Source organism: Dendrobates tinctorius, unplaced genomic scaffold, assembly GCF_039654945.1.
Source record: "Dendrobates tinctorius isolate UK_male_01 unplaced genomic scaffold, ASM3965494v1 ptg000011l, whole genome shotgun sequence".
In the NCBI taxonomy this organism is placed as follows: domain Eukaryota; kingdom Metazoa; phylum Chordata; class Amphibia; order Anura; family Dendrobatidae; genus Dendrobates; species Dendrobates tinctorius.
Window position 1 is genome coordinate 46,808,032 of NW_027361679.1, and position 14,043 is coordinate 46,822,074.

The 14,043-nt window shown below is 42.8% G+C and overlaps 18 non-coding genes across 18 annotated transcripts; all 18 read right to left on the minus strand.

The window, feature by feature from the left end:
- Positions 1 to 3,197: 3,197 nt before the first annotated feature.
- Positions 3,198 to 3,269, minus strand: TRNAA-UGC (transfer RNA alanine (anticodon UGC)). Its single transcript has one exon. It is a non-coding gene; the product is annotated as a tRNA-Ala (tRNA).
- A 922-nt stretch (positions 3,270 to 4,191) lies between these two features.
- Positions 4,192 to 4,263, minus strand: TRNAA-CGC (transfer RNA alanine (anticodon CGC)). The gene has a single exon. It is a non-coding gene; the product is annotated as a tRNA-Ala (tRNA).
- A 131-nt stretch (positions 4,264 to 4,394) lies between these two features.
- Positions 4,395 to 4,466, minus strand: TRNAA-UGC (transfer RNA alanine (anticodon UGC)). Its single transcript has one exon. It is a non-coding gene; the product is annotated as a tRNA-Ala (tRNA).
- Positions 4,467 to 5,390: 924 nt separating this feature from the next.
- TRNAA-CGC (transfer RNA alanine (anticodon CGC)) lies at positions 5,391 to 5,462 on the minus strand. Its single transcript has one exon. It is a non-coding gene; the product is annotated as a tRNA-Ala (tRNA).
- Positions 5,463 to 5,593: 131 nt separating this feature from the next.
- Positions 5,594 to 5,665, minus strand: TRNAA-UGC (transfer RNA alanine (anticodon UGC)). The gene has a single exon. It is a non-coding gene; the product is annotated as a tRNA-Ala (tRNA).
- Positions 5,666 to 6,588: 923 nt separating this feature from the next.
- On the minus strand, positions 6,589 to 6,660 carry TRNAA-CGC (transfer RNA alanine (anticodon CGC)). Its single transcript has one exon. It is a non-coding gene; the product is annotated as a tRNA-Ala (tRNA).
- Positions 6,661 to 6,791: 131 nt separating this feature from the next.
- TRNAA-UGC (transfer RNA alanine (anticodon UGC)) lies at positions 6,792 to 6,863 on the minus strand. Its single transcript has one exon. It is a non-coding gene; the product is annotated as a tRNA-Ala (tRNA).
- A 923-nt stretch (positions 6,864 to 7,786) lies between these two features.
- Positions 7,787 to 7,858, minus strand: TRNAA-CGC (transfer RNA alanine (anticodon CGC)). The gene has a single exon. It is a non-coding gene; the product is annotated as a tRNA-Ala (tRNA).
- A 131-nt stretch (positions 7,859 to 7,989) lies between these two features.
- TRNAA-UGC (transfer RNA alanine (anticodon UGC)) lies at positions 7,990 to 8,061 on the minus strand. Its single transcript has one exon. It is a non-coding gene; the product is annotated as a tRNA-Ala (tRNA).
- A 923-nt stretch (positions 8,062 to 8,984) lies between these two features.
- Positions 8,985 to 9,056, minus strand: TRNAA-CGC (transfer RNA alanine (anticodon CGC)). Its single transcript has one exon. It is a non-coding gene; the product is annotated as a tRNA-Ala (tRNA).
- A 131-nt stretch (positions 9,057 to 9,187) lies between these two features.
- Positions 9,188 to 9,259, minus strand: TRNAA-UGC (transfer RNA alanine (anticodon UGC)). Its single transcript has one exon. It is a non-coding gene; the product is annotated as a tRNA-Ala (tRNA).
- Positions 9,260 to 10,182: 923 nt separating this feature from the next.
- Positions 10,183 to 10,254, minus strand: TRNAA-CGC (transfer RNA alanine (anticodon CGC)). The gene has a single exon. It is a non-coding gene; the product is annotated as a tRNA-Ala (tRNA).
- A 131-nt stretch (positions 10,255 to 10,385) lies between these two features.
- TRNAA-UGC (transfer RNA alanine (anticodon UGC)) lies at positions 10,386 to 10,457 on the minus strand. Its single transcript has one exon. It is a non-coding gene; the product is annotated as a tRNA-Ala (tRNA).
- Positions 10,458 to 11,563: 1,106 nt separating this feature from the next.
- TRNAA-UGC (transfer RNA alanine (anticodon UGC)) lies at positions 11,564 to 11,635 on the minus strand. Its single transcript has one exon. It is a non-coding gene; the product is annotated as a tRNA-Ala (tRNA).
- Positions 11,636 to 12,559: 924 nt separating this feature from the next.
- TRNAA-CGC (transfer RNA alanine (anticodon CGC)) lies at positions 12,560 to 12,631 on the minus strand. Its single transcript has one exon. It is a non-coding gene; the product is annotated as a tRNA-Ala (tRNA).
- A 131-nt stretch (positions 12,632 to 12,762) lies between these two features.
- Positions 12,763 to 12,834, minus strand: TRNAA-UGC (transfer RNA alanine (anticodon UGC)). The gene has a single exon. It is a non-coding gene; the product is annotated as a tRNA-Ala (tRNA).
- A 923-nt stretch (positions 12,835 to 13,757) lies between these two features.
- Positions 13,758 to 13,829, minus strand: TRNAA-CGC (transfer RNA alanine (anticodon CGC)). Its single transcript has one exon. It is a non-coding gene; the product is annotated as a tRNA-Ala (tRNA).
- Positions 13,830 to 13,960: 131 nt separating this feature from the next.
- TRNAA-UGC (transfer RNA alanine (anticodon UGC)) lies at positions 13,961 to 14,032 on the minus strand. Its single transcript has one exon. It is a non-coding gene; the product is annotated as a tRNA-Ala (tRNA).
- Positions 14,033 to 14,043: the final 11 nt, after the last annotated feature.

Here is a 14,043-nt window from a genome sequence, read left to right on the forward strand (position 1 = left end):
TTGATGATTTATTTTTTATCTGGGACAACTCCACTAACAATGTTGAAACTTTTATTCAGACAATAAATTGTAATGACTGGGATCTTTCTTTTACAGCAGCTTACAGCAGTCTTTTAATTAATTTTTTAGATATTAACCTTTTTATTAAAGAAGACAGAATATGTAGCAAAACATTTTTTAAAAAAGTAGACACCAATGGCTACATTCATTTTAATAGTGGGCACTACAATAAATGGTTGAATAACATTCCTAACAATCAATTTCACCGGATTAGAAAAAACTGCTCATTGGATACTGACTTTAAAGATGAGTCCAATATTTTAAAGAAAAGATTTTTTGCCCAAAAATACCCTTCACATTTAATTAAGAATGCCTTTAAAAACTCTATCAAAGTAAATCAGAGAGCATTGCTGGAGCCTAAAGAGCAAGTTATTACTGATAAGAACTTTTCAATGAATTTTATAACGCAATTCTCCATTGAACATAATGAAATTCGTAGAATTTTTCATAAGAATTGGCATATATTACTGAACGATCCCATTCTGAACAATATCCTTCCTAGGAATCCCGGGATTACATTCCGTAGAGCCCCCACAATCAAGGATCTAATAGCCCCTAGCCGCCTGAGAGCTCATGCTAGCCCCATTAACGGTTACACCCTGAATTCAACTAAAGGAATCTTTAAATGTGGCACGAGGAACTGCTTATGCTGTTCTAATATAAATCATAAAGCTGATTATATAATTTCATTTTCTACCAAAGAGAAATTTATGATCCCTTTTGTTCTAAATTGTAACTCTGACTTTGTCATTTATGTCATTGAATGTCCCTGTGGTAAGCAATATGTGGGGAGGACCACACAACCCCTACACCTCAGACTGAACTCCCATCGGCATAATATTAAAAAAGGCCTGCTTACTCATGGGCTGTCCAGACATTACGCCTTGGTACATAATAAGAATTCGAAACTATTAAAAATTAGCCCTATCGATCATATACCTAAATGTGCACCGAACAGATCTACGAAACTAAATAGAAAGGAAGCCTATTGGATCTACAAATTAGGGAGTCTGAAACCACAGGGTCTAAATGAAATAACTGAGGTTTTTACCTAGACAGTGGAATTTTTGTTTATATCTATATTCACATGCTCTGCAACCTTAAAGGGAAAAAAAAACAAAAAAAAAAAAAAAAAAAAACCCTCATGTGTATAGATGGCTTCTGAGTTCTTTTGCGATAATTTCTCTTTGTTCTATTTAAATTTAAAATTTTATTTGTACTATTTGTGTCAGTTTCCCTTGTTTATAATGTCAACCTAGTTATGCAGTCCCCGCCTTGTGGTTTTTAATATATTTTTTTATAGATTTGTTTGCACTTAATGCAATACCTAATTGCAATTTTATATTTATATTTATAATTAATTTTACAATACTGTGCCTCCTTGGTCTAATGAAAAAGGAAGAGGAGGGAAAAAAAAAAAAAAAAAAAAAAAAAAAATTATTTATGTATTTGCTTAAATATTGCTTGTGCGTTAGCTCTAAAAGAGTGTTATATATATGAAAATCCTGTATAGCCTCCTATCAGGTTTAGCTCCTTTTGCCCTTGGGAGCAATCACTTTCATACCTCTGTCTTAAACATTATCTCTGTTAGTTGCATTTTTTGAAGAATTTTTTGAAGAGTTTTTTTTTTTTTTTTTTTTTTTTCTTTAATTAAGCCCGGGTAAGCGCTACTAATTCTACTAGTCTGACATGAAAGAATGACCCCGGCTGATAATAGTATCTTATTTCTCCTTTAACTCAGCTCCCATGCATATATTGCCTAGTCATAGAGATTAGTGAACAGTGCAAGAATGTTACTGCCACTCCTTCACAGTAAAAAGACTTATGTGTCAGGGGGTGAACACTAAAGCTGCCTGCGATCTTATCTATTAATGAAGCCACCCATTCACTCTGCCGCTTTATCCTGCGTTTTTTCTTTGAGCAGTAGTTGGCTCCTGCACAGCGTCCTGTGTGTTGCTGCATCTGATATTAACCCCCTTTTTTATGTGCTTCATGTTATATCTAAAATTTGCCCATGATCTTTGTATTAGTGAAGTAATGAATCCATGCTGTCTGCGTTCTCATTCTGAGCAGCGCTGGCTGCTGTGCAGCTTCTCGTGTGTTGCTACTTTTAGCATCCTTTATTATTTTTTAACCCATTTCCTCTATACTAAAAAATAATTTTATATTTAATTTTTTAGAATTTAACTAAAATTATATATTTTTTATTGGTAATGAATTAAAATTATGTTTTTACTTTTTTCCCCTTTTTGTATTAAGATTGCAATGCTTTCAATGAAAAAAAAGCGGTTTGCTGTTTCCATACGATAGTCCACTTGTAAGGTATCCACCTCTAAACAGGAATAAACTCCCCCTTTCCCCTTTTTTTTTTTTTTTTTTTTTTTTTTTTTTTTGTTTAAATCGTAAATTTGACTTTATTATCTGTTTTGTAAACGAAAATTTAATCAAAAAATCTTTTAAAATACGTATTCTTTTGTAATATATCTTAGGTTAACTGTTAACCATGTGGTGTCATTGAACTTTGACACTGCATCATCTGACTTGTTGGCGCTCATTTTTTTGAAATCCAGCATCCTTACAAACCTATTTATGTCTGTGATACCTGTATGTATTTGTGGTATTTCCTGATGAAGGGGGCATGAGACCCCTGAAACGCGTAGAATAAAACCACTGCAATCATACAGCATTCTCCTGGAATTTGTCTAAAGCGGCAGCGCGGAATATAGCTACAAACTCCCTTTGGATTCATCAGTTCCCATTCAAGTCATTTTACTGAGTGGGAAAAAGTGTTGCCCGTGGCTAAGGCAGTGTTAAGACCTTGCAATCAAGAAAGCCTTGTCCTGCCAAGTGACATGGCAAAGCAAACAGTTTAAGCGGCAGAGATTCCTTGCGAGTCTTGACACTTAGCTTGAGTGGTGCGCTAGCCAAAGATGTCTAGCCATATTTGAAAAAGTTTGGAGATGGTGGGGATTGAACTCAGGACCTCATACATGTGAGCTACATCCCCAAAAGTGTACCGGAAGCCTGGAGCACTCACACGTATTTACTTCACAAAGCGGCTGCAGGAAGCGAACAAGGGTGAGAAAAGTGACCACCAAAAGGAAGTACGTTCCTTGCACATACATGCAGGCTGGCTATGGAGATGCCAGGGATTGAACCCAGGGCCTCACACATGCAAAGCGTGCGCTCTACCACTGAGCTACATCCCCAGTTACAAACTGTGTGAAAATGCAAGTTTTTTTTTCAAACCTAGAATAACTTGCCATTTTGGAGTCGAGAGTAGTAACTGTACTTTCAAGTAACTTTTCAGAATACGCTGCAGTGTGTGTACATGGGAAATCAGACTATTTCTGACCCTTATATGTCTTGTATTCTGCATTTTCACCGGTTCTCCCCTCTACAAACTCTACCTCTACATTGTCAATTGACTCCAGGCTTTTGGGAGGAGACTAGCAACTCTGGGCTCTACCATATACTGCCCAGCACACAGAGAAGGTTTCCTGGCCTTCATTAGTCAACACACAGACAAACGCAGCAGAAGTGTGGAGTATATGACAGAGCAATAGTAATCAGTGTAGATGGTGAATCCAGCTCTAGGTTAAAGTAAAAGACGCGTGATTAAGCTCAGCACAATCCTTCTGATTGTCCCTCTGCCAGTTTTCTCACCTTCCCGCCTCCTATATCATTAGCATAAAGTCTAAAAAGCTGTGCAACCCAATGTCAACGTGTGTTGGTGGGAGGTTTAGGTTTGATGCCAATGAAGTTGAGCTGTCTTTTTTCAGAGTGGATGGTGAATACAGGAGGCAGGGGTAGAGCAAACCTTGGCTGGTAAGTGGTGAAAAAAGCAAATATCTTTGAGACTATATAATCGAAAGTCTTCTATATTTGCTTGTACTATTGATTTTGGCCAAGTTTGTTGAATGTCCAGTTCCCACTCAAGTCATTTTACTGAGTGGGAAAAAGTGTTGCCCGTGGCTTAGGCAGTGTTAAGACCTTGCAATCGAGAAAGCCTTGTCCTGCCAAGTGACATGGCAAAGCAAACAGTTTACGCGGCAGAGATTCCTTGCGAGTCTTGACACTTAGCTTGAGTGGTGCGCTAGCCAAAGATGTCTAGCCATATTTGAAAAAAGTTGGAGATGCTGGGTATTAAACCCAGGACCTCATACATGCGAAGCATGTGCTCTACCACTGAGCTACATCCCCAAAAGTGTACCGGAAGCCTGGAGCACTCACACGTATTTACTTCACAAAGCGGATGCAAGAAGCAAACAAGGGTGAGAAAAAGTGACTACCAGAAGCAAGTGCATTCCTTGCACATACATGCAGGATGGCCATGGAGATGCCCGGGATTGAACCAGGGGCCTCACACATGCAAAGCGTGCGCTCTACCACTGAGCTACATCCCCAGTTACGAACTGTGTGAAAATGCAAGTTTTTTTTTTTCAAACCAAGAATAACTTGCCATTTTGGAGTCGAGAGTAGTAACTGTACTTTCAAGTAACTTTTCAGAATACGCTGCAGTGTGTGTACATGTGAAATCAGACTATTTCTGACCCTTATATGTCTTGTATTCTGCATTTTCACCGGTTCTCCCCTCTGCAAACTCTAGCTCTACATTGTCAATTGACTCCAGGCTTTTGGGAGGAGACTAGCAACTCTGGGCTCTACCATATACAGCGCAGCACACAGAGAAGGTTTCCTGGCCTTCATTAGTCAACACACAGACAAACACAGCAGAAGTGTGGAGTATATGACAGAGCAATAGTAATCAGTGTAGATGGTGAATCCAGCTCTAGGTTAAAATAAAAGACGCGTGATTAAGCTCAGCACAATCCTTCTGATTGTCCCTCTGCCAGTTTTCTCACCTTCCCGCCTCCTATATCATTAGCATAAAGTCTAAAAAGCTGTGCAACCCAATGTCAAGGTGTGTTGGTGGGAGGTTTAGGTTTGATGCCAATGAAGTTGAGCTGTCTTTTTTCAGAGTGGATGGTGAATACAGGAGGCAGGGGTAGAGCAAACCTTGGCTGGTAAGTGATGAAAAAAGCAAATATCTTTGAGACTATATAATCGAAAGTCTTCTATATTTGCTTGTACTATTGATTTTGGCCAAGTTTGTTGAATGTCCAGTTCCCACTCAAGTCATTTTACTGAGTGGGAAAAAGTGTTGCCCGTGGCTTAGGCAGTGTTAAGACCTTGCAATCGAGAAAGCCTTGTCCTGCCAAGTGACATGGCAAAGCAAACAGTTTAAGCGGCAGAGATTCCTTGCGAGTCTTGACACTTAGCTTGAGTGGTGTGCTAGCCAAAGATGTCTAGCCATATTTGAAAAAGGTTGGAGATGCTGGGGATTGAACCCAGCACCTCATACATGCGAAGCATGCGCTCTACCACTGAGATACATCCCCAAAAGTGTACCGGAAGCCTGGAGCACTCACACGTATTTACTTCACACAGCGGCTGCAGGAAGCGAACAAGGGTGAGAAAAAGTGACCACCAAATGGAAGTGCGTTCCTTGCACATACATGCAGGCTGGCCATGGAGATGCCGGGGATTGATCCCGGGGCCTCACACATGCAAAGCGTGCGCTCTACCACTGAGCTACATCCCCAGTTACGAACTGTGTGAAAATGCAAGTTTTTTTTTTCAAACCAAGAATAACTTGCCATTTTGGAGTCGAGAGTAGTAACTGTACTTTCAAGTAACTTTTCAGAATACGCTGCAGTGTGTGTACATGGGAAATCAGACTATTTCTGACCCTTATATGTCTTGTATTCTGCATTTTCACCGGTTCTACCCTCTGCAAACTCTAGCTCTACATTGTCAATTGACTCCAGGCTTTTGGGAGGAGACTAGCAACTCTGGGCTCTACCATATACAGCGCAGCACAGAGAGAAGGTTTCCCGGCCTTCATTAGTCAACACACAGACAAACGCAGCAGAAGTGTGGAGTATATGACAGAGCAATAGTAATCAGTGTAGATGGTGAATCCAGCTCTAGGTTAAAGTAAAAGACGCATGATTAAGCTCAGCACAATCTTTCTGATTGTCCCTCTGCCAGTTTTCTCACCTTCCCGCCTCCTATATCATTAGCATAAAGTCTAAAAAGCTGTGCAACCCAATGTCAAGGTGTGTTGGTGGGAGGTTTAGGTTTGATCCCAATGAAGTTGAGCTGTCTTTTTTCAGAGTGGATGCTGAATACAGGAGGCAGGGGTAGAGCAAACCTTGGCTGGTAAGTGGTGAAAAAAGCAAATATCTTTGAGACTATATAATCGAAAGTCTCCTATATTTGCGTGTACTATTGATTTTGGCCAAGTTTGTTGAATGTCCAGTTCCCATTCAAGTCATTTTACTGAGTGGGAAAAAGTGTTGCCCGTGGCTTAGGCAGTGTTAAGACCTTGCAATCGAGAAAGCCTTGTCCTGCCAAGTGACATGGCAAAGCAAACAGTTTAAGCGGCAGAGATTCCTTGCGAGTCTTGACACTTAGCTTGAGTGGAGTGCTAGCCAAAGATGTCTAGCCATATTTGAAAAAGGTTGGAGATGCTGGGGATTGAACCCAGGACCTCATACATGCGAAGCATGCGCTTTACCACTGAGCTACATCCCCAAAAGTGTACGGGAAGCCTGGAGCACTCACACGTATTTACTTCACACAGCGGCTGCAGGAAGCGAACAAGGGTGAGAAAAAGTGACCACAAAATGGAAGTGCGTTCCTTGCACATACATGCAGGCTGGCCATGGAGATGCCGGGGATTGAACCCGGGGCCTCACACATGCAAAGCGTGCGCTCTACCACTGAGCTACATCCCCAGTTACGAACTGTGTGAAAATGCAAGTTTTTTTTTTCAAACCAAGAATAACTTGCCATTTTGGAGTCGAGAGTAGTAACTGTACTTTCAAGTAACTTTTCAGAATACGCTGCAGTGTGTGTACATGGGAAATCAGACTATTTCTGACCCTTATATGTCTTGTATTCTGCATTTTCACCGGTTCTACCCTCTGCAAACTCTAGCTCTACATTGTCAATTGACTCCAGGCTTTTGGGAGGAGACTAGCAACTCTGGGCTCTACCATATACAGCGCAGCACAGAGAGAAGGTTTCCCGGCCTTCATTAGTCAACACACAGACAAACGCAGCAGAAGTGTGGAGTATATGACAGAGCAATAGTAATCAGTGTAGATGGTGAATCCAGCTCTAGGTTAAAGTAAAAGACGCGTGATTAAGCTCAGCACAATCCTTCTGATTGTCCCTCTGCCAGTTTTCTCACCTTCCCGCCTCCTATATCATTAGCATAAAGTCTAAAAAGCTGTGCAACCCAATGTCAAGGTGTGTTGGTGGGAGGTTTAGGTTTGATCCCAATGAAGTTGAGCTGTCTTTTTTCAGAGTGGATGGTGAATACAGGAGGCAGGGGTAGAGCAAACCTTGGCTGGTAAGTGGTGAAAAAAGCAAATATCTTTGAGACTATATAATCGAAAGTCTCCTATATTTGCGTGTACTATTGATTTTGGCCAAGTTTGTTGAATGTCCAGTTCCCATTCAAGTCATTTTACTGAGTGGGAAAAAGTGTTGCCCGTGGCTTAGGCAGTGTTAAGACCTTGCATTCGAGAAAGCCTTGTCCTGCCAAGTGACATGGCAAAGCAAACAGTTTAAGCGGCAGAGATTCCTTGCGAGTCTTGACACTTAGCTTGAGTGGTGTGCTAGCCAAAGATGTCTAGCCATATTTGAAAAAGGTTGGAGATGCTGGGGATTGAACCCAGGACCTCATACATGCGAAGCATGCGCTCTACCACTGAGCTACATCCCCAAAAGTGTATGGGAAGCCTGGAGCACTCACACGTATTTACTTCACACAGCGGCTGCAGGAAGCGAACAAGGGTGAGAAAAAGTGACCACGAAATGGAAGTGCGTTCCTTGCACATACATGCAGGCTGGCCATGGAGATGCCGGGGATTGAACCCGGGGCCTCACACATGCAAAGCGTGCGCTCTACCACTGCGCTACATCCCCAGTTACGAACTGTGTGAAAATGCAAGTTTTTTTTTTCAAACCAAGAATAACTTGCCATTTTGGAGTCGAGAGTAGTAACTGTACTTTCAAGTAACTTTTCAGAATACGCTGCAGTGTGTGTACATGGGAAATCAGACTATTTCTGACCCTTATATGTCTTGTATTCTGCATTTTCACCGGTTCTACCCTCTGCAAACTCTAGCTCTACATTGTCAATTGACTCCAGGCTTTTGGGAGGAGACTAGCAACTCTGGGCTCTACCATATACAGCGCAGCACAGAGAGAAGGCTTCCCGGCCTTCATTAGTCAACACACAGACAAACGCAGCAGAAGTGTGGAGTATATGACAGAGCAATAGTAATCAGTGTAGATGGTGAATCCAGCTCTAGGTTAAAGTAAAAGACGCGTGATTAAGCTCAGCACAATCCTTCTGATTGTCCCTCTGCCAGTTTTCTCACCTTCCCGCCTCCTATATCATTAGCATAAAGTCTAAAAAGCTGTGCAACCCAATGTCAAGGTGTGTTGGTGGGAGGTTTAGGTTTGATCCCAATGAAGTTGAGCTGTCTTTTTTCAGAGTGGATGGTGAATACAGGAGGCAGGGGTAGAGCAAACCTTGGCTGGTAAGTGGTGAAAAAAGCAAATATCTTTGAGACTATATAATCGAAAGTCTCCTATATTTGCGTGTACTATTGATTTTGGCCAAGTTTGTTGAATGTCCAGTTCCCATTCAAGTCATTTTACTGAGTGGGAAAAAGTGTTGCCCGTGGCTTAGGCAGTGTTAAGACCTTGCAATCGAGAAAGCCTTGTCCTGCCAAGTGACATGGCAAAGCAAACAGTTTAAGCGGCAGAGATTCCTTGCGAGTCTTGACACTTAGCTTGAGTGGTGTGCTAGCCAAAGATGTCTAGCCATATTTGAAAAAGGTTGGAGATGCTGGGGATTGAACCCAGGACCTCATACATGCGAAGCATGCGCTCTACCACTGAGCTACATCCCCAAAAGTGTACGGGAAGCCTGGAGCACTCACACGTATTTACTTCACACAGCGGCTGCAGGAAGCGAACAAGGGTGAGAAAAAGTGACCACGAAATGGAAGTGCGTTCCTTGCACATACATGCAGGCTGGCCATGGAGATGCCGGGGATTGAACCCGGGGCCTCACACATGCAAAGCGTGCGCTCTACCACTGAGCTACATCCCCAGTTACGAACTGTGTGAAAATGCAAGTTTTTTTTTTCAAACCAAGAATAACTTGCCATTTTGGAGTCGAGAGTAGTAACTGTACTTTCAAGTAACTTTTCAGAATACGCTGCAGTGTGTGTACATGGGAAATCAGACTATTTCTGACCCTTATATGTCTTGTATTCTGCATTTTCACCGGTTCTACCCTCTGCAAACTCTAGCTCTACATTGTCAATTGACTCCAGGCTTTTGGGAGGAGACTAGCAACTCTGGGCTCTACCATATACAGCGCAGCACAGAGAGAAGGTTTCCCGGCCTTCATTAGTCAACACACAGACAAACGCAGCAGAAGTGTGGAGTATATGACAGAGCAATAGTAATCAGTGTAGATGGTGAATCCAGCTCTAGGTTAAAGTAAAAGACGCGTGATTAAGCTCAGCACAATCCTTCTGATTGTCCCTCTGCCAGTTTTCTCACCTTCCCGCCTCCTATATCATTAGCATAAAGTCTAAAAAGCTGTGCAACCCAATGTCAAGGTGTGTTGGTGGGAGGTTTAGGTTTGATCCCAATGAAGTTGAGCTGTCTTTTTTCAGAGTGGATGGTGAATACAGGAGGCAGGGGTAGAGCAAACCTTGGCAGGTAAGTGGTGAAAAAAGCAAATATCTTTGAGACTATATAATCGAAAGTCTCCTATATTTGCGTGTACTATTGATTTTGGCCAAGTTTGTTGAATGTCCAGTTCCCATTCAAGTCATTTTACTGAGTGGGAAAAAGTGTTGCCCGTAGCTTAGGCAGTGTTAAGACCTTGCATTCGAGAAAGCCTTGTCCTGCCAAGTGACATGGCAAAGCAAACAGTTTAAGCGGCAGAGATTCCTTGCGAGTCTTGACACTTAGCTTGAGTGGTGTGCTAGCCAAAGATGTCTAGCCATATTTGAAAAAGGGTGGAGATGCTGGGGATTGAACCCAGGACCTCATACATGCGAAGCATGCGCTCTACCACTGAGCTACATCCCCAAAAGTGTACGGGAAGCCTGGAGCACTCACACGTATTTACTTCACACAGCGGCTGCAGGAAGCGAACAAGGGTGAGAAAAAGTGACCACCAAATGGAAGTGCGTTACTTGCACATACATGCAGGCTGGCCATGGAGATGCCGGGGATTGAACCCAGGGCTTCACACATGCAAAGCGTGCGCTCTACCACTGAGCTACATCCCCAGTTACGAACTGTGTGAAAATGCAAGTTTTTTTTTTCAAACCTAGAATAACTTGCCATTTTGGAGTCGAGAGTAGTAACTGTACTTTCAAGTAACTTTTCAGAATACGCTGCAGTGTGTGTACATGGGAAATCAGACTATTTCTGACCCTTATATGTCTTGTATTCTGCATTTTCACCGGTTCTCCCCTCTGCAATCTCTAGCTCTACCTTGTCAATTGACTCCAGGCTTTTGGGAGGAGACTAGCAACTCTGTGCTCTACCATATACAGTGCAGCACACAGAGAAGGTTTCCTGGCCTTCATTAGTCAACACACAGACAAACGCAGCAGAAGTGTGGAGTATATGACAGAGCAATAGTAATCAGTGTAGATGGTGAATCCAGCTCTAGGTTAAAGTAAAAGATGCGTGATTTAGCTCAGCACAATTCTTTTGATTGTCCCTCTGCCAGTTTTCTCACCTTCCCGCCTCCTATATCATTAGCATAAAGTCTAAAAAGCTGTGCCACCCAATGTCAAGGTGTGTTGGTGGGAGGTTTAGGTTTGATCCCAATGAAGTTGAGCTGTCTTTTTTCAGAGTGGATGGTGAATACAGGAGGCAGGGGTAGAGCAAACCTTGGCTGGTAAGTGGTGAAAAAAGTAAATATCTTTGAGAATATATAATCAAAAGTCTCCTATATTTGCGTGTACTATTGATTTTGGCCAAGTTTGTTGAATGTCCAGTTCCCATTCAAGTCATTTTACTGAGTGGGAAAAAGTGTTGCCCGTGGCTTAGGCAGTGTTAAGACCTAGCAATCGAGAAAGCCTTGTCCTGCCAAGTGACATGTCAAAGAAAACAGTTTAAGCGGCAGAGATTCCTTGCGAGTCTTGACACTTAGCTTGAGTGGTGCGCTAGCCAAAGATGTCTAGCCATATTTGAAAAAGGTTGGAGATGGTGGGGATTGAACTCAGGACCTCATACATGTGAGCTACATCCCCAAAAGTGTACCGGAAGCCTGGAGCACTCACACGTATTTACTTCACACAGCGGCTGCAGGAAGCAAACAAGGGTGAGAAAAAGTGACCACCAAAAACAAATGCATTCCTTGCACATACAAGCAGGCTGACCATGGAGATGCCGGGGATTGAACCAGGGGCCTCACACATGCAAAGCGTGCGTTCTACCACTAAGCTACATCCCCAGTTATGAACTGTGTGAAAATGCAAGTTTTTTTTTTTCAAACCTAGAATAACTTGCCATTTTGGAGTCGAGAGTAGTAACTGTACTTTCAAGTAACTTTTCAGAATACGTTGCAATGTGTGTACATGGGAAATCAGACTATTTCTGACCCTTATATGTCTTGTATTCTGCATTTTCACCGGTTCTCCCCTCTGCAAACTCTAGCTCTACATTGTCAATTGACTCCAGGCTTTTGGGAGGAGACTAGCAACTCTGGGCTCTACCATATACAGCGCAACACACAGAGAAGGTTTCCTGGCCTTCATTAGTCAGCACACAGACAAACGCAGCAGAAGTGTGGAGTATATGACAGAGCAATAGTAATCAGTGTAGATGGTGAATCCAGCTCTTGGTTAAAGTAAAAGACGCGTGATTAAGCTCAGCACAATCCTTCTGATTGTCCCTCTGCCAGTTTTCTCACCTTCCCGCCTCCTATATCATTAGCATAAAGTCTAAAAAGCTGTGCCACCCAATGTCAAGGTGTGTTGGTGGGAGGTTTAAGTTTGATCCCAATGAAGTTGAGCTGTCTTTCTTCAGAGTGGATGGTGAATACAGGAGGAAGGGGTAGAGCAAACCTTGGCTGGTAAGTGGTGAAAAAAGCAAATATCTTTGAGACTATATAATCGAAAGTCTCCTTTATTTGCGTGTACTATTGATTTTGGACAAGTTTGTTGAATGTCCAGTTCCCATTCAAGTCATTTTACTGAGTGGGAAAAAGTGTTGCCCGTGGCTTAGGCAGTGTTAAGACCTTGCAATCGAGAAACCCTTGTCCTGCCAAGTGACATGGCAAAGCAAACAGTTTAAGCGGCAGAGATTCCTTGCGAGTCTTGACACTTAGCTTGAGTGGTGCGCTAGCCAAAGATGTCTAGCCATATTTGAAAAAGGTTGGAGATGCTGGGTATTGAACCCAGGACCTCATACATGCGAAGCATGCACTCTACCACTGAGCTACATCCCCAAAAGTGTACCGGAATCTTGGAGCACTCACACGTATTTACTTCACACAACGGATGCAAGAAGCGAACAAGGGTGAGAAAAAGTGACTACCAAAAGGAAGTGCGTTCCTTGCACATACATGCAGGATGGCCATGGAGATGCCGGGGATTGAACCCGGGGCCTCACACATGCAAAGCGTGCGCTCTACCACTGAGCTACATCCCCAGTTACGAACTGTGTGAAAATGCAAGTTTTTTTTTTCAAACCTAGAATAACTTGCCATTTTGGAGTCGAGAGTAGTAACTGTACTTTCAAGTAACTTTTCAGAATACGCTGCAGTGTGTGTACATGGGTAATCAGACTATTTCTGACCCTTATATGACTTGTATTCTGCATTTTCACCGGTTCTCCCCTCTGCAGACTCTAGCTCTACATTGTCAATTGACTCCAGGCTTTTGGGAGGAGACTAGCAACTCTGGGCTCTACCATATACAGCGCAGCACACAGAGAAGGTTTCCTGACCTTCATTAGTCAACACACAGACAAACGCAGCAGAAGTGTGGAGTATATGACAGAGCAATAGTAATCAGTGTAGATGGTGAATCCAGCTCTAGGTTAAAGTAAAAGACATGTGATTAAGCTCAGCACAATCCTTCTGATTGTCCCTCTGCCAGTTTTCTCACCTTCCCGCCTCCTATATCATTAGCATAAAGTCTAAAAAGCTGTGCAACCCAATGTCAAGGTGTGTTGGTGGGAGGTTTAGGTTTGATCCCAATGAAGTTGAGCTGTCTTTTTTCAGAGTGGATGGTGAATACAGGAGGCAGGGGTAGAGCAAACCTTGGCTGGTAAGTGGTGAAAAAAGCAAATATCTTTGAGACTATATAATCGAAAGTCTCCTATATTTGCGTGTACTAATGATTTTGGCCAAGTTTGTTGAATGTCCAGTTCCCATTCAAGTCATTTTACTGAGTGGGAAAAAGTGTTGCCCGTGGCTTAGGCAGTGTTAAGACCTTGCATTCGAGAAAGCCTTGTCCTGCCAAGTGACATGGCAAAGCAAACAGTTTAAGCGGCAGAGATTCCTTGCGAGTCTTGACACTTAGCTTGAGTGGTGTGCTAGCCAAAGATGTCTAGCCATATTTGAAAAAGGTTGGAGATGCTGGGGATTGAACCCAGGACCTCATACATGCGAAGCATGCGCTCTACCACTGAGCTACATCCCCAAAAGTGTACGGGAAGCCTGGAGCACTCACACGTATTTACTTCACACAGCGGCTGCAGGAAGCGAACAAGGGTGAGAAAAAGTGACCACCAAATGGAAGTGCGTTCCTTGCACATACATGCAGGCTGGCCATGGAGATGCCGGGGATTGAACCCGGGGCCTCACACATGCAAAGCGTGCGCTCTACCACTGAGCTACATCCCCAGTTACGAACT